The following is a 23,370-nucleotide window of genomic DNA, read 5'->3' as shown; positions in this document are numbered from 1 at the left end:
AATCACCTGCTTACAATCTCAAGACGTCCCAACACACGATGATAGTTTAAGAGATAGCTGAGAATTATGTTCTGATGCATACACAATTATATAAGCTTAAAATGTAATGTATCATATAGCCTTTTTCATAGCATAGCTTCGTCAAATGTCTGCAAATGTAAATACTAATGTCATGGTTGCCAAAGAACTATTGTCAGCGAATGTTGCTCCAATGACTCCAATGTCACTCCTACTTACTGCTCAACCCATGCTTGTCGTAAAAGACGACTATGCTTTTCGTAAAAAGCGACTAACGGGATCGGGTGTTCAGGCTATCAGAGTTTCAACAAATGGCATCAGATGAGCGTTCATCCGGTCTTTCATTCTGTAATTATATAAAAGTCGAATGTTCTTTGTAACGCAGGCACCTGAATAAAGAACGTTCTCCAACCTATCAGAGTTCTGAGATTATTCCAGGAATATCCTCGAAGTCTTCTATATGTGGTCTTTGTGACGCTTGCAAAGATTTTCATCACACACAGTTGTGTAAGTCAACTTATTGACTCCAGGGGGCACGGGTGGCCCAGTCGTCTAAGGCGCCGCGATTCGCTGTGCAGAGTTGCGTCCCTTGGGCACGCCAGAAACCTATGATTGTGGGTTCGAATCCCGGTTCGCTCCGATTATGTTTCTAGGTTTGTCAGCACCATACCCGTGCTCGTGGGTTTCACCGAAATGGTAAACGTCTGAGACCTGCATCACTTATGGCTTTCCTCCCACATGAAGCTGACACGCAGCGATATAACTGGAATACTGTTAAACCAAACTCACTCACTCACTTATTGACTCCAGCATCTGATTGGGACAGTGTTAGAAACCGCTGTACTGCCCCCGTTTTAGTTATTTACTTGGCAAGGGATGATTGCAAAGGCTAGTAAATTTTCAAGTTTCCGCTCATGAACAACTTATTCGACGAAACAGATTCCACTAGGCGGAGAAGGCAAAATGTCGGAAACAATAATACACTACCTTCTTCTCGCGTCAAACGTGTACACCTCAAAGAACCTCTTCACACTCATGCACCATGCATTTGTGCACGTGGGGATTCCACACCCGTGTCTCCTGCAGATTACAAGCAAAGGAGTCACTGATGATACCAGGCGAAAAGCTAAACCATGGCCTTCCCTATTGTTAGCAACCACCCCTCACATTGTTTGCATGACAAAAGTAAGTGTTTGTTGCCTGACACCGCACAGCAGTACTTCCGTGGCATGTGAATTATAATTAACCAGAACAAACCTAACCAAACATGCATATGTACATTGATGACGTATTGTCGTCAACCATTAGATTGTATCTGCATTGGAACCCCACATTAAGGTTTAGATTTTAAAAAAATATATAAAGAACAAAATAATACTAATGATAATACTATGCTAAGACATACTATTTTCTTCGTATCAGTTTGTGAGCACGTATCGGGTCTGTTTCTGTGCATGTTCAATAATTATCAATTTTCTTATGCTTCTCGTGGTTAACAATGGCAATGTTAACGTATGTGTGGTTATTTATCCAAAGGGTTTTAAGCTGTATACATCTTTTTCCCGTTTATCATTGTGAAATCCTGCATGATTTTAACATGTAGCTAGATCAGCAATACCGGTAATGTACTACGATGTAACTGGGCTCAGAGTACAACTGCGTGACTATAGCAGCCGTATATCCGATACTACTTAGACGCGTGTCACACCTTTCCACGATAAGTAGGTTCCGACTTGTCATATTACTGGTTTATAAGACATATTTGACAACTACCGAACAACCATAATCGAACATAATCATGCACAGTTCGGTGACTTGTTCATTTGCTGTTACATAATTTAGATGAATATTTGCACTCCGGCCTCATAACAAAACGTACGTGAGCAGGTATGTTTTGAATAACATGGTTTGTTAAAAAGAAACTGATATTCCGAAAAACATTAAGGACTTACTACGTGTAAAATGCCAAATCTGTCAATCTTGTTATCTGTATAAATATACCGTATTCATTGTAATAGATTACAGTCAAAGATCATGCAGAGGAGATATCGTTGAACTCAAAATCGTCAGCTCTGTTACCCCCTATCGGCTTTCCTACTCCGGTGTTATCAGACGGACTAGTATAGGTAGCGCTACTAAGTGACTATATTGTCAATCCTTTAACATAACACACCTTGTCATGTGCCACTACTCTACTCTGCCATGACGTCACAACTACCGCGCCTGTAGACACTATGTCATAATATAGTGATGTTTACTGTGAACGTTACCCTTTCCGGGCAGATCCTTGGGGTATGTTTGTCTTTTTGTTTGTTGTTTAACCCCGCACTCAGCAATATTCCAGCTATATGACGGCAGCCTGTAAATAATCGAGTCTGCACCAGGCGATCCAGTGATTGACATCATGCGCATCTATCCACGCATCAACCAAGTCAGCGAGCCTGACCACCCGATCCCGTTAGTCGCCTCTTACGACAAGCATAGTTGCCTTTTACGGCGAGCACGGGTTGATGAAGGCCTATTCCACCCGGACCTTCACGGGCCCCTTGGGGTTATGAGTGCATTGTCTTTTATTGTTATAATTAAGGTATTCTGGTGTAAATAACTAAATACTGAAATTCATAGACACAACCTATATTACGTCACTCATCAATTACGATTGCGGGTGTTTGCGATTGTTTGTGATTTTGTCAGGTCAGCCAAAAGTGGAAACTCCTGTATTGGAGACGAGTATCACTGTCTATTTGTTTGCGAATACTTTGTAGATATAAGAAGGAAATTATTGCCATTATATTATCTAAAGAGGCCTTCAATGTTCAATATAATAAATCTATTTAAAAGTCTAAAAACCATTATATTAAAAAAATCTCTAGATGTTGCTGTCAAATAATCAATAAGTTTAATCTGCCGACATGTACTTGAATATAGATCTCTGATAACTACCTCATAATGCTATGCCGTGTAGCCTTGAGTGATTAAAGTTCAAATGAAATTTAGTAATGCCGAATGTATCTTCGACTCTTCTGACCCCAATTTAAACCACCTTACCACAAACTGAGCTTTTCGATGTTTCGCTGTGTCAAACGTATTCAGTCTGATCATCAAAGCCAGATATGAGATGGCAGTTTGCTAGATAAGGGGCACATGTTATGTTATATGTGAGTTAAGTGTAGGTGTTCTATTTTTGATAAACCGCATCCGTTGTCGTGTGGTAGAGCGTCTGCCCGGAGAGCGGAAGGTCGGAGTTCGATCCCCGTCCGCGTCATACCAAAATACGTTTAAAGATGGTACTTGGTGTTACAATGCCTGGCGCTCGGCATTAAAATAAGTGGCTAAACAAGCACTGGTCGGCTCGGAGTCAGTATACTGTATCTGAGTGGGGTATTCATGTTAAACTGCGGCATGGTGTCTCAATGGGCTAGCACTATAAAATCGGCATCAGTCCGGACTAGTACAAGCAGCCACACACACACGCACACGCACACACACACACACGCACGCACGCACGCACGCACGCACGCACGCACGCACACACACACACACACACGTCTGTCTAAGTGTCCGTCTAAAGGTAAACTAAGCATTTGAAAGAGAACCTACACATCAAAACTGTCAGAAATGCAACGGTGGCGAGTACACGAAAATGATGATACATATCGTCAGACATAAAAGAATATGTGAAGCGAGAAAAACTACAACATTTGAACGAACTACGCTTCAGAACAGTCCTTGTATTACAGTAGTCACTATATGGCTGAAATGTTGCCGATGTGACTTTAAATCTTAACTCACTCACCTTGTATTACAGCGATGTAAGTATAACAGGAGAGAAATCTATCTTATCATTACAAGACTTGAGATTTTATTAGCAATATGATGGTACGGTGATGTGTTTAGTCCACTCAGCAATATTTGATAGCGAAATTAATAGATGAGCAGTTTTTAGGTTTAAAAGAACTTTGTAGCAGGACAGGGTCATTGTTGGTGATGAATAAATCAGATAAGGGTGGATAGATCGAGTTGTAACAATATAAGATACTTTTAGCGATTCTCAATGTTTAGACTAGGCACGGTTAAAAGCAACTGAAATCTAACCTTTCTGTTCTGCCAAACAGCACTTCCACTCTACCTTCGTCAGGAATTTGAACCCTGTAATATGCATGAGGTGAATTACACTTCCCCGTTTAGACTAGGCATGTTAGAACTGGTATATTATAAAAAGAGAAACGAAATCACATCGTGTCATTGTTCACAAAAAAAATATACAACATCCATGGTTCACGACGTCATCTGAGTGAGTGAAGTTAGTTTTAAACACTATTTCATCTACATCACGTTGTGTCAGCTTCATGTTTGAGGAAAGCCCGAGGCGATGCACGTCATAGACGTTTACCACTTTGGTGACACACACCAGCACCTGTATGCTAACAAATCAGGAACTATAATCAGGGTGAATCTGTCATTCGCCCATATGTTTCTGGCGTGCCAGTGTCATCGACGTCATCTTAACAAAAGGCTAACTTTAGAGAAGTTTCTCCTCAATCTTAACATTTCATACGTTGTTTTTCATTTACCTTCTTCAAGTCATGTTGCGCAATTTTAGAATAACCTACTGGAAACTCGAAACTACGTATTACCTGTCCCTCGCAAATGAAAGGGGGCGGTCGGGTAGCCTAGTGGTTAAAGCGTTAGCTCGTCACGCCCAAGACCCGGGTTCGATTCCCGACATGGGTATAATGTGTGAAGCCCATTTCTGGTGTCCCCCGCCGTGATATTGTTGGAATATTGCTAAAAGCGGCGTAAAACCTCACTCATTCACTCGTAAATGAAAACTTTGGCTCTCGCCTTAGGCTAGGGACAGATTATACTTAAACACCTGCAGTCCATTAAATGTTCTCTAATTTGGATAGCATCTCTTGACGGATGACGAAACACGGTTAAAGCAACTGAAATCTAACCTTTCTGTTCTGCCAAACAGCACTTCCACTCTACCTTCGTCAGGAATGTGAACGCTGTAACATGCATGAGTTGAATTACACTTCCCCGTTTAGACTAGGGATGTTAGGACTGGAATGTTATAAAAAGTATAAATACATGGTGATACGCGTTTAACTTAAGGGATTGTTGAACTGCAGTTTATGACTCTAGAGGTACACGACAACACTATCAGCACAGCGACAATATATTACCCCATATGTGAGCCAAGATTTCGTTCCCAGGTAGTGTGTTTTGGAACTTCATATATCTTAAATTTAGCATAAGCATGTGAAACTTCCCCTAAGATATCGTGTTACCGTGTCAGTGTCAACACTGAAGAGTCTTATGGCAAAATTATTTCCCTAGAATTGTAAATAGTTATTACTTACAAAACTGTAATTGTAAACAAAATGAATGTGTTCATGTATATGTTTTTCCTTCATCCATCCAACTATGCACTGCGTCTAGTTATACCAAGGAAGTAATGTATTTAAGTTGTTTATAATAATTAAAATATGATTTGTCTTTAAAATCATAACACTCATTTCAGTTACAAAGATAGAGACTTTATCGTTGATCAGGTCAATTATGATCAGAACCTAGACATGTTTAGACTCAAATGCAATGTCCTTCTGAGATCATTCGTTTGGTATACAGTGAATATCAGGCTATAGTGATTCCTCTTCATGTTCAGGTGTGTTAAATTGGAATTTATTTGGACACGTACTGACACCTACGGGAATCATATCTATTGCATAAGAAATATAGTATTGTTAACTATTATGCTTTTGTAAAAACGTTTTCTGTGAAAACTAGGTAAATCATTACAAGTATTTGCAAACACAGAACCATCCCTTAACCAACGAAATGATTTCCATAATCATAAGAAATCTCTGCTAAAATGAGGTCATTGGTGGTTAGAGTAAATAAAAGCGGCTAAGTAAAACACATGAATAAAACATGCCCAAACTTTCAATCCAGAAGGTCCTATATATCTTGACATTCAAATCATAGTACTAAAGTAGACCTCACAATCGATAACGCAATTACTGATCAGTTGAAACTGAAAACGACACAAGGTCCCAGGCCTTTAGCTATTTTAACCAGGCCAATAAATACACCCCCATTCATCCAGCTACCTTCATAAGAACAGAAGAGGAGCTTCCGGTTTAATCTTAATTCACTTTCGGCTTTGGAAAACACTTCAAATGCAGTACGTCAGAGTCCCACGTCTTGCTGGTAGGACAGGACATCCTTACCCTTTTCGTGTCATCACTGATTTTGACTATCTATGTAGTCCATGAGCCATACCCCATTTTTTTATAAAGCGGTACCACCTAGGGTGGCAAAATGTCAGTACTGAATACATCTAGAATGTGTTTGTTATGATTATGAGTGACATATTTCTAGCAGGCCAACTTCCTACAATTTTTCATGTTTTTTTTCTGAAATTGCATCAAAAATCGTTCTGTACCACTACACAAAAGACAATGAATTCCACTTTTACAGACTTTTAATAGACTTGGTTACTTCTTGGCTTCAATTATAACCCATATGGGATGAGAAAGTCTCATTGATGTGGTATCTGCAGTGTATTGACAGGTGGTAAGTTTTTAGGCAGGGGTCACATTTCGTGACCTTTTGACCTCTGATGGCCTACATGACTACCTTATTACTATATTACATATACCAACGTGTAGATAATCAGGCTACCAACATTTTGAGAGGTCATTCGTCAGTAAATTGCTTGTAAAATCATGTGGTGATTACCACCACTAAGTGATGAGTCCCTGGTTGTTTTTAAAGTATTTTTTTTCATCTGTGGATATATTACTTTTAAAAAAGCGTACCCGAGGTGGTACCAATAACTGGTCTGGCGCATGGACTAATTCATATAATTTTCACCTCTAGTTGTCTTTTACACCCATGGAATCTGTTTCGGCAAATAATCAAGACTGATTATTCTCTGATGTTGACGTATTATATTTAAGAAAGCTACATGCAGTTCAGGTTTAATGGAATGGACCCTCAATTTCATGCTTCATAATAACTTGCAGAAACATATGCAGAGTGTATGCTCTAACAAATATGCCATTCAAGCACGGGTTGTTAATACGATAACGAAAAGCAGAATTAACTTGCGCCACTATGTTTATTTTCTTTTTTTTCTTTATCGCATTTGAATCGCATTTCGTTTGTATTCTTTTCGCGTAATTCGCATTTCGTTTCCACTGTAATCCTAGTTTGTATTTTTGTCTCCCATCTGAGTAAACTCCTATGATTTGGAGAGTCGGGTTTGTGATATATAATTGGCGCTGTGACTGAAAATCTTATTCTTTCAGTGCCTCAAACAATATTAAGATGCAATTTTTCACCCTGCAATCATTTGTCATTAACATAAGACATGTTTTATTGAAAACCTTGACTATTATATTCAATGTCACTTACACGTATTTCAATGACATTTTCAAGAGCATGGTATCTGTAATGGTCAGGCTCGTGCGTAAACCATCGAGACCTTTGGTTTTCGCCCACGTTTCCGAGTTTTTATAGCTCTTCAAGATATGATTATTTATCATTACATACACGTCTTGTGTGTAAAATTATGTATATTGTAGGCATAAGAACGATCAAATGTATCCGAGTAATATTTTACAGTCGTAGTTTAGCTCCAGTAATCGGCTCAAATAGTCCCGCGAACTGCTGGCGCTAACGTCATCAAAAGTTGTGTAGTTCATTCCGAGGTTGTTTCATGCTTTAAATTCACTAAAGTAATAATATGTTTTTCAAAATACTTACATAAACACTTTCCTCGACATGTTATTGGGTAGATTACATCCATCTAAATTACTGTCACATCTTATATTTGGTGATAGATGGTCTAAATGGTCTAAATGTTGGTGTCTTCTGCTACATGTATTTCCGGAAGTGACGTCACCGTGATAATAATCTCGTTCCAAATCAGTTGTAGAAATAACAGACTCAACGTAAGTTGTAGTTTTTCGGCCCCGCGAGTTTTTTAGAAAAATTATTATGATTCTATGGACGTACATAACGGGGTGTTTTTTTTATAATAATTACCTTGCAGCATTATTGACTCATCCTTTGCGTCTAGTAATTATTCTTTCAAGCAGATTAATTAAACAAAACTTAAAATTTGTAGAAATTGATCATCTAACTGTCAAAACTGATAAGGGTTAAATCAAAGTAGATCTACGTCTTGCAGCTAGTTTATTGATATATTGCAATGGTAACTGCCATAAATAACTACAAAAACAAGTAAAGATTTCCGTTATTTGTTATATATTTTTTTATTATCTCTTCTTTTACACTATCTCTTTGAACCTGACGGTTGCGATGGGGACATAAGAAATCCTGACCACGTCTCCCACCCCCAACCCGTTACAGTAACCCTGGTTGAATTCAGTGTAAGAACGAAAATATAGCATATGACACTCATGGTAAGGTGTCAATAACTATCATCATAAGATTATTATCATACATTGAAACCCATGAAGATCCGGGGTGGTATAGGTCTTCAGCAACCCATGCTTGCCCTAAAAGGCGAATATGCTTGTTGTAAGTGGCGACTAACGGGATCGGGGGGTCAGACTCACGGACTTGATTGATGCATGTCATTGTTTCTAATTGCGTCGATAGATGCGCATGTCAATCACTGGATGTCTGGTCCAGACTTGATTATTTAGAGACCGCCGTCATATAGCTGGAACATTGCTGAGTGCAGCGTTAAATAACAAACAAACAAACAAAAACATAATACTTTTCATATATCATACATTGGAATTCAAATCATATATCGACATCATGTACAAAACTTAAATCGGAGGTAGTAAAAAAAACATTTACTGAAAATGGCAAAACATCTCTGTGAACTCATACCTTGGTCACTAATGTTACTGCTCTGTGCTCTGGCCTGAGGATTACTTGTACTAAGCGCTGTTGACCTAGCTTCTCGGTGATAACAACACCTTGACCACCCCAGAGGATTCCAGGTAAGAATTCAAGCAACCTATGCATGTCGGAAATGGCGACTAAATGGATCGGAGGTAAGGTATTCCAATCGTATAGATCGATGCTTATGATGTCAATCACTGGATTGTCTGGTCCTGACACAATTATATACAGACCACCGTCATCTAGTTGGGATGTTGTTGAATGAGGTGTTAAACAACACATATCTGGAATATTGCTGAGTGCCACGTTAAACAACAAACACTACGTAACTGCGTTATTAAGGACATTCTACCTAAAATTATATCCTAGATAATTCTGACGAAACTCTGAAAAAATACCCATTGACGAAAATAGAAATAATGTATATGTAGTTTTTGCAAGTGATTAAAAAGACGGACAATTTATAATAGACAGACAGATTGTTTTAAATGGTATGATTCAGAGAGGAATATAATATGTTCTTTTATATCCACATTACAGGATTTACCTGCAGTTGTAGTGAAACAGTAGTGTATTCTATAAAGAAAAATAATTTGACGCGATTCGACCAGTGGCAACATGACGTCAATAATGACATACCATAACGTCATCTTCTACTCTGGCGTAATTACATGTCACGCAAACAGTTATATAACGTTACTGTGCTGTCTGATTTGGTAACACAGAGTACATGACCATCGTTCGTTGCTTTGACAATGCTATATTGCCATTTCACACTTTTGGACCGGCGCTGTGGTTTGGTGGAACGAACGTCTGCCAGGAGAGTGGAAGGTCAGTGGTACGACAAGCGGCCGCGCCATACCAAAAGACGTTAAGAGATAGTACACGTCGTTACCCCGGCATTAATGGGCTTACACAAGTACTACACTTAATGGAATCCTAAGATTTCCTCTTGGCTGATGATAGTAAATAACATTTCAAACTTGTGAGCAGAATCTGAATGCAGTGGGTCAATATTCATAATTTTAAGAGATTTTTGACTACATGTATATATTATTCATCTCAACTTGACCAAAAATTGGAATTCACCTATAAAATCTACAATTAATGAAATCTTAAGATTTCTTCTTGGCAGATGATAGTAAATAACATTTAAAACCTGTGAGCAAAGTCTGAACACTATGAGACAATATTTCTAATTTTAAGAGATTTTTTACTATGTTATTATTTATATCACCTTGAGCAGAAATGGGATATCACCTATAAAATCTACACTTAATGGAACCTTAAGATTTTCTTTTGGCTGATGATAGTAAATAACCTTTCAAACAAATGAGCAGAATCTGAATGATATGGGTCAATATTTCTAATTTTAAGAGATTTTTGACTACCGGTATATATTATTCATATCACATTGACCAGAAATGGGATATCACCCATAAAATCTACAATTAATGAGATGAACACTCTGAGACAATATTTATAATTTTAAGAGATTTGTGACTATATATTATTCATCTCACCTTGACCAGAAATTGGATATCACCTATAAAATCTACACTTAATGAAATCTTAAGATTTCTTTGTGGCTGCTGATAGCAAATAACATTTCAAACCTGTGAGCCGAATTTGAATGCAATGGGTCAATATTTCTAATTTTAAGAGATTTTTTACTATATATTATTCATATCACCTTGACCACAAATGGGATATCACCCATAAAATCTACAATTAATTAAATCTTAAGATTTCTTCTTGGCTGATGATAGTCAATAACATTTAAAACCTGTGAGCAAAGCCTGAACACTATGAGACAATATTTATAATTTTAAGAGAATTTTTACTATGTTATTATTTATATCACCTTGACCAGAAATGAGATATCACCAAAAAAATCTACACTTAATGGAATCTTAAGATTTCTTCTTGGCTGCTGATAGTAAATAACATTTCAAACTTGTGAGCCGAATTTGAATGCAATGGGTCAATATTTCTAAATTTTAAGAGATTTTTGACTATATATTATTCATATCACCTTGACCAGAAATGGGATAACGCCTATAAACTTGACAAATTAAGGAATCTTAAGATTTTCTTTTGGTTGATGATAGTAAATAACATTTCAAACTTGTGAGTACAATCTGAATGCTATGAGTCAATATTTCTAATTATTAGGGGATTTTTGACTGTATATTATTCATAGCATCTTGACCAGAAATTGAATATCACCTATAAAAACTACAATTAATGAAATCTTAAGATTTCTCCTGGTCTGCTGATAGTAAATAACATTTCAAACTTGTGAACAGAATCTGAATGCTATGGGTCAATATTTCTAATTTCAAGAGATTTTTGACTATCTTATTACTCATATCCCCTCAACCGGAAATGGGATAACGCCTATAAACTCAACAAATAAAGGAATCTTAAGATTTTCTTTTGGCTGATGATAGTAAATAACCTTTCAAACATGTGAGCAGAATCTGAATGCAATGGGTCAATATTTATAATGTTAAGAGATTTTTGACTATATATTATTCATATCACCTTGACCAGAAATGGGATATCACCTATAAAATCTACAATTAATGAAATCTTAAGATTTCTTCTTGGCTGTTGATAGTAAATAATATTTAAAACCTGTGAGCAAAGCCTGAACACTATGAGACAATATTTATAATTTTAAGAGAATTTTTACTATGTTATTATTTATATCACCTTGACCAGAAATGGGATATCACCCAAAAAATCTACACTTAATGGAAATCTTAAAATTCCTTCTTGGCTGCTGATAGCAAATAACATTTCAAACTTGTGAGCCGAATTTGAATGCAATGGATCAATATTTCTAAATTTTAAGAGGTTTTTGACTATATATTATTCATATCACCTTGACCAGAAATGGGATATAGCCTATAAACTTGAGAAATTAAGGAATCTTAAGATTTTCTTTTGGCTGATGATAGTAAATAACATTTCAAACTTGTGAGCACAATCTGAATGCTATGAGTCAATATTTCTAATTATTAGGGGATTTTTGACTGTATATTATTCATAGCATCTTGACCAGAAATTGAATATCACCTATAAAAACTACAATTAATGAAATCTTAAGATTTCTCCTGGTCTGCTGATAGTAAATAACATTTCAAACTTGTGAACAGAATCTGAATGCTATGGGTCAATATTTCTAATGTTAATTACTCTTATCTTATTACTCATATCCCCTCAAACGGAAATGGAATAACGCCTATAAACTCAACAAATAAAGGAATCTTAAGATTTTCTTCACTTCATTCAGAACTTGTACTCAGCACTCAGTTTGGCAAGGAGTCCTTGGTCTTGCAGGTCTAATACACATTGTCTAACACGACTGTCTAGGCGGAAAATGGACACTTCGTGGAGTTGCTCTGTAACAGATGCCTTCTCACAGAAGAAGCAGGCATTTTCTGATATGGCATCCTGTTGATAACTTTGACGGGTATACTTTTTGTGCTTGCTGAATCAGGGTCATCATATCTTTTTTGTTGACTTCCTCTGACTTCTGACTTGCCCTTTGTAACCTTGCAGCACTAAACTTTGAAAGGCAGTATTTGTGCCACTTGGCCTTGTTCACCTGAAGAGTATTGGCTATGCCACTTCCTTCATCTAGACGTCTCACATCTATGGGCATGGGTCATTCATGCAGCTCTTGGAAAAGCACAATGTTCTCTGAAATGGTTGAGTAACCATGGTGAGCACCAACATCATGACGCTTTGATTCTGCTGGTCATTGCAAAGCTTCAATTGTGACTGTTTGGCAAAGAACACACTTGGTCCAGTCAGTTACGGGTGTCTATTTGAATGGATCAGGTTGCTCTGGACTATAAAGCTCATCAGGTTGAGACAGTGTCACTGTTACTACCACCACCACCTCGAAATTACTCTTTCTGCTAACTCAGCATTAATTCTCTGCACACATTGGAGCTGCAAAAGACCATTTCTGCATCATTCAAACATAGCTTAATATTACTAATATTGGGGGCAATATTCCAGTTATTTGGGACCTGCAAAGAGTCATTATTGATAAATAAATACAAACATTTCAACATCGCGAGTGATTTTGAGTCACCATTTTCAAAATGGCTGCCAATGCTGACACAGCGACTTTTTCTGGTGGCGCCAATTCTGGAATTGTTTTTTAGGGCATGGTCTATTACCATACCAAATTTCATGCTTTTATGACAAAATGCACAATCCTTTGATATTGTTCACATATCTGCTGGACTAATACACTTTATGGAATCTTAATATTTTCTTTTGGCTGCAGATAGTAAATCTCAATTCAAACCTGTGAGCAGCATCGGAATGCTAATTCAATTTTTCTAATTTTAAGAGACATTTTACTATATTATTACTCACATCCCCTCGACCAGTAGTGGCATAAATGTAATGCTTTCAAAAATGAAAGGAATCTTGAGTTTTGTTTCTGTTGATTGTCGTTCACATTTCAAACCTACGAGAAACATGTTCTTTGATAATAAGCTTTGCATATGAAACAACCTAGTTTAAAAAAAAGCTTCGTCCCCTTCACAGCTGTAATGGGCTAACTGATCATCATGGAGGGACTGACTGCACAATGAATGACATTGTGCTAGGTCTGTACCTGCCTTGATCGAAACCACAGAAAAAACGTAAAAAGTAAAGGTATAATCACTTACCTTGACGTTATCCCTTTAAAAGAAAAAATATCTTAGAAGCTTCAGCCACTTGGCCTTCAACTGCAAGGACCAGACGACCAATTTGATCAAGTTGTGAAGGGAGGATAACTCTTACTGTCGCTTTGTCTTGCAAATTTTATGTCAATGATGATAACAAGCATGAGATAACAAGTTCAATTCTCTATTAGGAATGGGTTTATGAAATATATGTTATTTGTCTTTAGTTGGTAATGTTGAAGCCTTTCTAATTATTTCAATCATAATAAATGATATTATTTAGATTTCATATGTATCAGAGACCATAAAATAATTTATATAGGAGGACATTTTGCTGCCAAACGGTTATGAAAGCTCTAATGTACATATGTCAATAAGCTACCAACAATGGTTCAATGAGTTTCCCAGTTAACTCTCTCACATTCCGCATCTGCTATGCCTTGAAGCAGTTACATGCACCTCCAACATTAATTTTAAAAAATAGTACACAATAATCAAATGGAGTGATTTTGAATATAAAATTCTTGCATTATAGAGATAATAATATTTACAAAAAATGACTTTGGGACTTGAGAGTACAAACAAAAATACACGCATCAATTGCCAGAGGGCTGTGAGGTATTGGGGCTTAGAAATCCCTTGAATAGTACAAATGTAATTGTACCCCTTTTAACTCTGTTGTGTATCATATTCTTTGTTTGATGTTTAACGACACTATTATGGACTGTTCGGTTGAACAAAACCTTCCAAATTGCTGGTTTTCTTGGGGGAATTAGTCAGCAAAGAGCCAGAGTCACAGGAGACTAATCACAAATTTTTTTACAAGAACAATTAATAATGAGCAGTTTACAATATCTTAGAATATAGCTGGGGGTGCCACAGAGAGTCGGTACAACCCTCTGGGCTGTAGGGGAGAGACCTGCTTGGTTAGAGCGACAAACCCCTTCTTGCCTAACATTTTGCTACAGTATGTATTTAACAAAAATTTGAACAATAAAAAGGAATATGATTGGTTGATACACGATGGGTTGTGCCCTATGCTAAATGAATGGCTAGACAGAGGGGAATACTTAATCCTATTAATCCTGTTGGACTGGCACTAATCTTGTTGACATATTTACTGCGTGCTTTTGAAAGAAATTATTGTGTCACTTTTGACAAGCTTGTATTGGGGCTAATCCTTGATACACTACAGACGAGCTTGTATGGGGGCTTATCCTTAATGAGTCTAAATTGAAGTAACTCCTGAATGTTATTCTAATATAGGTGATGACAGATTTACTTAAATAAAATAGTTCAAGGTAATCTATAAGACTATGTAGACATATATTTTGTCTGGGAGATTGGATCTTGATACCTTAGGCTAGTATTTATCTAAAAGCTTGAAATCTATTAAACTACACGGCTAAAATCCAAACACGAAAATTTGCTACACCTGCATCTAAACCACTCCTCCCTACACCACACCCAAACACCATCCCACAAACAAACACCACACCCATAACCGACAGCTCTGTCTGGGGCCCCTACCGAGAAACCGCACCCACCTCACACATACAAGCAGCCACTCAACCAACCTCGAACCCTCCCACATCTCACATAGCCAAAACATCAACCCCCGCATGCAAAACAAACCTCAAAATGACCACCACAACACGACCCTCATCCAAGCACCCTACAGCCCATATGGTAACAACGCTCTCCCACAAGCAAGCACAACAACAAAACACAAACACTATGAAATCATCAGCTACACCCATCCCACAAACACCTTCACAATCCTCCACATCACATGCCTCCCCCATGGAAACTCAATCAGCTAAACCTAATCTAACCGATGACGAAGATTTCTCCACCACTGAGGAAACAATAGACACTACTCCAACTAAAACAAACCAGACTCCCCAACCAGCCAACACCCAAAACCTAAACAACCTCACCTTACTCCTAGCATACATGCATAGTCAAAACTCACCAAAAGCTAGCATTAAATCCTTCTACAAAGTAGCTTTCAATCTAAAATTAACCGATCTTCCCTTCTTCCTCTTTAACCTCCATCTAAAAGAACTCACCGAATAAAATAAAAAATAAAAAATAAATCACAATCACCCGAACCCAATATTCGAAGGACTAAATATTTTTCAGTGGAACGCCAACGGACTCACCTCCCACGGCCATGAACTAAAAACTAAATTTAAACTAAATAAAGGCCCTCACATTGCTTGTATACAGGAAACCAAATTCTCAAAAAAATCCAAATTCACACTACCTAACTACAACTCAGTTAGAACTGACAGAGCTAAACCGAAAACAAGAAGAGCCGCAGGAGGACTAATCATATTTATCAGGGAAGATATAAATTACGAAGAAATAAAAATAGACACGCCAAACCTAGAAGCCAACGGCATTAAAATCACATTAAATAACCGAAACATAAACATCATAAATATTTACCACTGGGCGGAACAAAAAGTCCAACCTGAGGATCTAAACAAACTACTCCATATAAGCGATAAATCTACTATATTCCTAGGAGACTTTAACGCTCACCATCCCACATGGAGCATAGATGATAAAATAGATAATCATGGCAAATTAATCTCCGAATGGATAGAAACAAACGACCTAGTACTCCTTAATAGCAACCAACCCACGAGGTACGATAAGATAAACCAAAAAATGTCGGCTGTCGACCTAACCATATGCACCGCAGATCTAGCCCAAAGTACTCAATGGGAAGTGCACGACGTCCCGCTAGGTAGTGACCACTTCCCCATAAACATAACCATAGGAAATACAAACGTACCAATCCAAACAGAAAACCAAGAACCAAAATTCCATTACAATAAAGCTAACTGGGACCAATTCCAAGATATCTGCAACGAAGCTAACTTAAACGAAATAGAAAATAATGATCCAGAAACCTATTGTAAAAACCTAACAGACTATATGATAAACGCAGCCAAAACCTCCATCCCCTTCAAAACATCTAAGACAGGCAAACCGACGGTACCATGGTGGAATGAGGAAATAGAACAGACTAGACGAAAACGTAAATCAGCCTTCAATAAAGCAAAACGCGACTACAAATATTTAAACATAACCCACGAACTAAACCACCAGGTTCAAAAACTAGTCCAAATAGCCAAAAGTAGAGACTGGAAAAAATTCTGCGAAGGTATAAATAACCGTACAGATGCCAGAACGGTCTGGCGCAAAATCCACGCCATCAGAGGCTTAAAACGACATAAAAAAAAACCTAACATTGACAACTCAACCAACCCCGCCCAAAAAGCAAATAATCTCGCCAACCACTTTTCGGCCGTTAGCAGTAACACCAACTTCAGTAAAAAATTCCAAGATAAACTTAAAACAGAAAACAAACCCACAAAAGAACCAAACAATAACAATCTAGAAATAAATCAACCCTACACAATGGAGGAGCTCCTCTACGTAATCCAAAACAGGAAAAAGGGCACAGCCCCAGGATTAGACCTAACTTCTTACCAAATAATTAAAAAACTCCCCCTAAAACTACTCCAGGCACTACTCAAACTATACAATCTCATCTACCTAAACGGACAGGTTCCTACTCCCTGGAAACAGGCCCTAGTCATACCAATCCCTAAACCTAATAAACCAGCTAATCAAGCTAACTCATATAGACCAATATCCCTAACTTCAAACTTATGTAAAGTAATGGAATCAATGGCTAAAAATAGATTACAACATTACTTAACCCAAAATAACATCATAAACCCAGATCAAAGCGGTTTCACTCCTGGCCGCTCAACCCTAGATAACCTCACCCGACTAGAACAAGATATTAAGACAGGACAGCTAAATAAACAATATACCACAGGCATCTTCTTAGACTTCTCTAAAGCTTTCGACATGGTATGGCACGATGGGCTAATACAAAAACTTAAAAAAATAGGACTCAAAGGTCAGATAATAAACTACATCCAGGACTTCCTAAACAATCGTAAAATAACCGTGGGTATAGACCAAACTCTATCGGACCAATGTCCCCTAGAAAATGGTACTCCACAGGGCAGTATCCTCAGCCCCACCCTCTTCAATATAATGATAAACGATCTATTCGAGGGCCTATCCCCTAAAGTAAACACATCAAAATTCGCGGATGATGGAGCCATCTGGATCCGCACTAAAAGCATGAACATGGTCCAAAATTTACTCCAAAAATCTCTTAATAAAATACAACAATGGGCTGACAAATGGGGCTTCTCCCTTAACTCAGAAAAAACAACAGGAATAGTATTCAAACATAAAAACATGAAACCCGCCTCCCCAATCCTCCAGCTAAACAATCAAACAATCAAATTTCAAAAACAAACCAAATTCTTAGGACTTATTTTCGATGAACATCTCACCTGGGATGCTCACATCCAAAACCTAACAACTAAATGCAGTAAAGATATAAACACCCTAAGATGCCTAACTGGCTCTAACTGGGGAGCATCCAAAGATACCCTCCTCTCTCTCTACATATCACTAATTAGATCAAAACTAGACTACGGCTGCGCCATATACAACACCCTAAACAACTCTCTATCTAAAAAACTTGACTCAATACAATATCAGGCTCTCAAACTAATTACACGCACCCAACATGGCACCTCCTACACCTCACTTCAGGCCTTAACAGGAGAAATGCCACTAAGTCTACGCAGGGAACAGCTAAGCTTAAATTTCTGGGCCGCGTCCCAATCAAACCCTCTCATCCAAAACTTAATAAACCAAAACATCAGCCCCAAAAACCAAGCTCTAGCTCGTAAACACCCCTTACTTACCCCAATATCCCAAAGAATAACAAACTACCTAAATGAACACCAAATTAAAAATCTTAAACAAAACTGCAAACAATCAAATATCTTCACCCCTAAACTTAAAATACCCAAAATAGACACAACACTAGCTAGCCAAATAAATAAACAAACCGACCCAAACATAGCTAAAACTACCACACTAGCATACATACACGAAAATTGGCCAAATTGGTGTCACATTTACACGGACGGATCCTCAGATCCGACCTCCAAACACACAGGTTTCGGAGTCCATACCACACAACCAACTAAAACCACACAATCCTTCCGACTCCCAAACAACCAATCAATATTCACGGCAGAACTAATGGGCATGGCCTCAGCCCTCCATAATCAAGAATCCAAAAACCACAAAAAAATCCTAATACTTACCGACTCCCTAAGTGGACTGCAAGCCCTCCAAAACAAAAATACCAAAAACCGACCTAAATTAATAAATCAAATACTTAAAAGCTCCAACGACCTAACTAAGGCAGGCAAACAAATAACCTTCTTGTGGATACCCGCCCACGTATGAATATACGGTAATGAAAACGCCGATAAAGCAGCTAAACTATCCCTCAAAATCCCAGAAATAAGCTTAAACTTACCCATCTCAAAATCAGAAATTAAAAGTGTAAACAAGCAAAAAATCACCAAAAAATGGCATAACCTATATCTAAACTCAAATAGCCAAATCAAAAAAGTGCTCAGCAAACCACTAACCAAACCAAAAATTCTCCATCCATCCAAAAAAATCGACAGAGTAATCACTAAACTCCAAACAGGACACACCAACCTAAATAACCACCTAAAAAAATTTAAAAAACACACTACAGGTAACTGCCCACACTGCAAACAACCAGAAACCCCAGAACACGCACTCATCCACTGCACACACTACCTAACACATCGAACCGCATTACAAACCACCCTCAATCTAAACAAGGCTCTAACTCTAGAAGCAATACTAAACCCACAAAATAAACTAGAAAACTTCAAGGCCTAAGGCGTATTCTTAATCAAAACGGAACTAATAAAACGCATCTAAAAACACAATAACTCACCAAATCAAAATCACATAAACAAACAAACATCCACCATACCCAGCTCCCTTAGTTCTCCTCCCCAATCCCATCGGCATCTATTCCAAATCTCAAAATTCCCAAATTCTATATAAGCAACCCCTAAAACCCCCCTCTTGGGTTGCACAGACCACCTTCGCCCCTTTCGGAAACACATTAAATGGCCTGGCCGGGCCCGTGTGCGAAATACGCATCAGTCGGAAAGCGCACGTTAAATCTCCAAAGTAAGTAAGTAAGTAAGTCTATTAAACTATGTATACATAACTCTTGTCGCATTGAATAGTATGTCTAGGAGATGCGCTCCCCTTACCTTAGGCTAGCATCTATCTAAAAAGCTATAACTGAAACTACTGATATGTTATATATGCATTTTACCTGATGATAAGTATTACTTGCTAAACTATAATTATCTGAAATGATGTATAAATATTACACCATGATAACTCATAAAAGCACTTGATGTGGATCTAATTATTATAGGATAACTTAGTATAAATGTTATACCATGATAACACACTCAGTAATATTCCAAATAATTATTATAATTATATTACTGTACATACCCTCCCACATATATATTGTAAACATCATCGCCTATTGTACAATGTCATGAGTGTACACTCCTTAACATGGCAATGGGTAGTAAGTACAGTTATTAAGCAACGCGACCATTTTTATAGGAATTGCCTTTTTTCATCAGCGATCTGTATAAAAAGAAGAAATTGTATTCCGCTTTAGTTCCGCATTGCCACTTTTATTCGCATCTATATTTAGCTACACATGACGGATATCGAGTCAGTAGCACTGCCATTGGCGCACTTTGCAGAACGGAGTAAAATAATAAACACAAGAAGTGCAGATGATTTTGCTCTTATTAAATGTCTGTCAATTAAACACATAGTTGCATGTGACAGATATAATTCTCTATAGTGTTTATCCCAGTTCTGGTCGTATCCCACTTCTGGTCGCTACATACCTGCAGTTGGTGATAGAGCATTCAAGAGAAAAGTAACTTAACCTTGAACATAATTGTTTATGTAATGATATATCTTATCATAATGTCCTTATTGTTTAATATCTTCAGTGATAGGCGGAGGTATATGTTTCTGTTTCGGAAAATGTAACACTGATAATACACAGAGTATGTTCAATATATATTGAAGGGAATCTTGATAATAAATTGGGAATAACTTATTTCCTCTTCAATAGTATGTAATTTATCCTTATAATGAATAAGTTTCTTTTCTGTTTATTGATGGAAACGATCTGCATAGTAACGTAACAAAAAACATTGAGATATTGGGTTGGTTGTGGTTGTTTTGGCGACGTTTAGATGATCTGGAATTGTGGTGGTCTAACACACATTGTTTTACAGTTGTTGATAATAACATACCTAATGTCGTCGTTGCAACCTGTGCACTCGGTTGCAATTGCAAGCCTTCACACCTTCAGAAACTGATTATCTGAATGACAATGTAATTAAATTCATTAAGGTGTGTATGATAAGAGACATATATAATATCCCGTTTACTGTTGTGAAAATCATTATTTCGCTAGGTCATCATAACCTGTAACGACCACCATGTTATATATTATGCTCAGTTCGTGCCTGTTGTATGTTATCTTGATAACCGATCTATGCGTTGTTGAACCCATATCACTCCTCCTCTGACCTGGGACAGATAACGTGACGCTTATGCATTGGCAAACTGTACACACTAGTCATATTAATTACTGCTTACGTAAAGCAGTCGAACTTAAAATAGGTAAATAGGCAACTGGCCTGGCAATGAGGTAACGAACAATTAATAATTCAACTACAGCAAGTCTCCCAACAGTCTGTGAAAAATGGGATACAATTCTCGACTTAGATATATCATGGAAGGATGTTTTTATCAGATACAGAAAATGTACAAAAGATGTAAAATTACTTGATTTTCAATATAAATTTATTTATCGCATCATCTATACAAAGAAAGAATTGTTTAAAATGAAAATTCTCAATGTTGATCTGTGCTCATTTTGTGAAACTGATACTGAATCCTTACTTCATGTATATTGGGACTGTAAGCATGTTAAAGAGATTTGGGCTAAAGTTGAATGTTTTCTGAATATAAAATGTTCAAAACAAGTTACATTTACAAAATGCTCTGTTTTACTTGGGTACAACTCTAACATTCTGTTAAATGACATCATACTGGCATGCAAAAAATATATATCCATGTATCAAGTATTAAGAAAAACAAATTGTCATTTGAAAAGTTTCTATAGACTTTAATTGATATATTTCGGATAGAGAAATCAATTGCACACAAAAACAATACAATAAGACAGTTTTACAGAAAATGGAAAAATTTGGCAAATGAATTGTCTAGTTAATATGTCTCTATTTCTTTTTCTTTTAACATGAACAATTTCCGCTAATGTGCTGGAAGGATTTAGCTTCATGCTGAGTTCATAAACATGGCAAATGTAGCCTGCCCGTTTCTCCATTTGTAAACATTGTTGGACACCTGTAGCCAACTTCAATTTGCTGTCTGCTGTATAGGTATGTAACATACACCTAATAAGTATACCACATGACGTGCTACTCAATGTATAACTCTGTAATATCATATACTGAATTGAATAAAAAAGAAAGTTAAAAAACCAATTGAAATTCATTACGACCTTCATGATAGCGATACATCAATTCCTTTACTTATTAGGATATTAAAACACTATTATTTGAAGATACTGACATGTATAACGTCAGCTCCAGAGAACAACCAGTTTCGAACGTAGTCTCAAAACAGGCAAAAGAGCAGTGAAAATCAGTGATGTCACCAAACACACCATGGACTTTGAACGAGATGAAAATTCAATAAATATTATAGTATAGTATACTTCATTGTAACGTTAACAGTACGGTCAATGAATTGGCTTAGATTCAACTGTTCATAATCTAGTGTGAACAAATAAATTCACATTATAAACTTAACCTCGTACTTTGAGCGAGTACATCCATTTGGTGAAGGGAAGAGACAAGCAGCAACCATTTCCACCGATAAGCTTCACACAACATCTAGAAAAGCATTGAGTTCACTGAGGCGTATATTACTGACACAGATACGTTCTTAACAATGAGCCTGGCACTAGACAATCAGCAAATGATTTCATGTAATCAGTAATAGTGTTAAAACTGTTATAACGAGATCAAGTTGAACGGCGTTCTTACCTGGATGTCGAGAAGGGGCATTTCATGAATCGTCCCACTTACGTCCCACGTGACCTCGTGTGCAATGTCACAGGTACACAATGTACCTGGTAGATTGTAATCTCAGGTATATGTCAGCATATCAGGTTTAGTGTATGTAAGAGTGTGAATAAAATAACAAGGTATTTTAGCCGACAGTTAAATGTTATGCTTAACTCATCGTACTATTTTCATAAACAACACTTTTGGAAGGTATATTCTGAGTGTCAAGGTAGGGTATATACGTGACGGGTTATTTTGACATACTAGTAGGATGCGATTTGGGCGTGTAACGGACGCATGCTGAGCGTCATTTCAAGCAATAATAAACAAAAGTCGAACCCAGTTCGCCCTGGTTTATGTTGAGACACGGGATGGGGAGAAGTTAATCTTTGCTGCATACAGGCTACTGTACTGTACTGTACTGTACTGTTTCCCAAGACGATGGCAAAATGGATCTGTAGTTCACTCAGATACATAAGTCTGAACGTTAGTATTCAACTCCCGATAGGGATACTTTGCTAGCTCTAAAATCAGGAGACAACAACGTATCAAAATGTTTGCCAAAACTTTAGCATGCGTCATTGCACAAATCGCGTCAGATATGTCCCCAA

At 37.4% G+C, this 23,370-nt stretch overlaps 1 long non-coding RNA gene across 2 annotated transcripts in view; it reads right to left on the bottom strand.

The window, feature by feature from the left end:
• Nucleotides 1-22,964, bottom strand: part of LOC125382081 — a 58,599-nt gene extending 35,635 nt beyond the window's left edge. For both annotated transcript variants that reach the window (XR_007222276.1, XR_007222277.1), the window contains exons 1-4: nucleotides 22,739-22,964; nucleotides 4,977-5,030; nucleotides 4,114-4,167; nucleotides 1,006-1,098 (exon numbers count right to left, since the gene is read on the bottom strand). This is a non-coding gene — a long non-coding RNA (uncharacterized LOC125382081). The remainder of the gene's footprint in view (nucleotides 1-1,005; nucleotides 1,099-4,113; nucleotides 4,168-4,976; nucleotides 5,031-22,738) is intronic.
• Between the last annotated feature and the right edge of the window lie 406 nt (nucleotides 22,965-23,370).

Source organism: Haliotis rufescens, unplaced genomic scaffold (genome assembly GCF_023055435.1).
Source record: "Haliotis rufescens isolate VD_foot unplaced genomic scaffold, xgHalRufe1.0.p SCAF_2, whole genome shotgun sequence".
Classification (NCBI taxonomy): Eukaryota; Metazoa; Mollusca; class Gastropoda; order Lepetellida; family Haliotidae; genus Haliotis; species Haliotis rufescens.
This window is presented reverse-complemented; position numbering and strand designations above follow the sequence as displayed.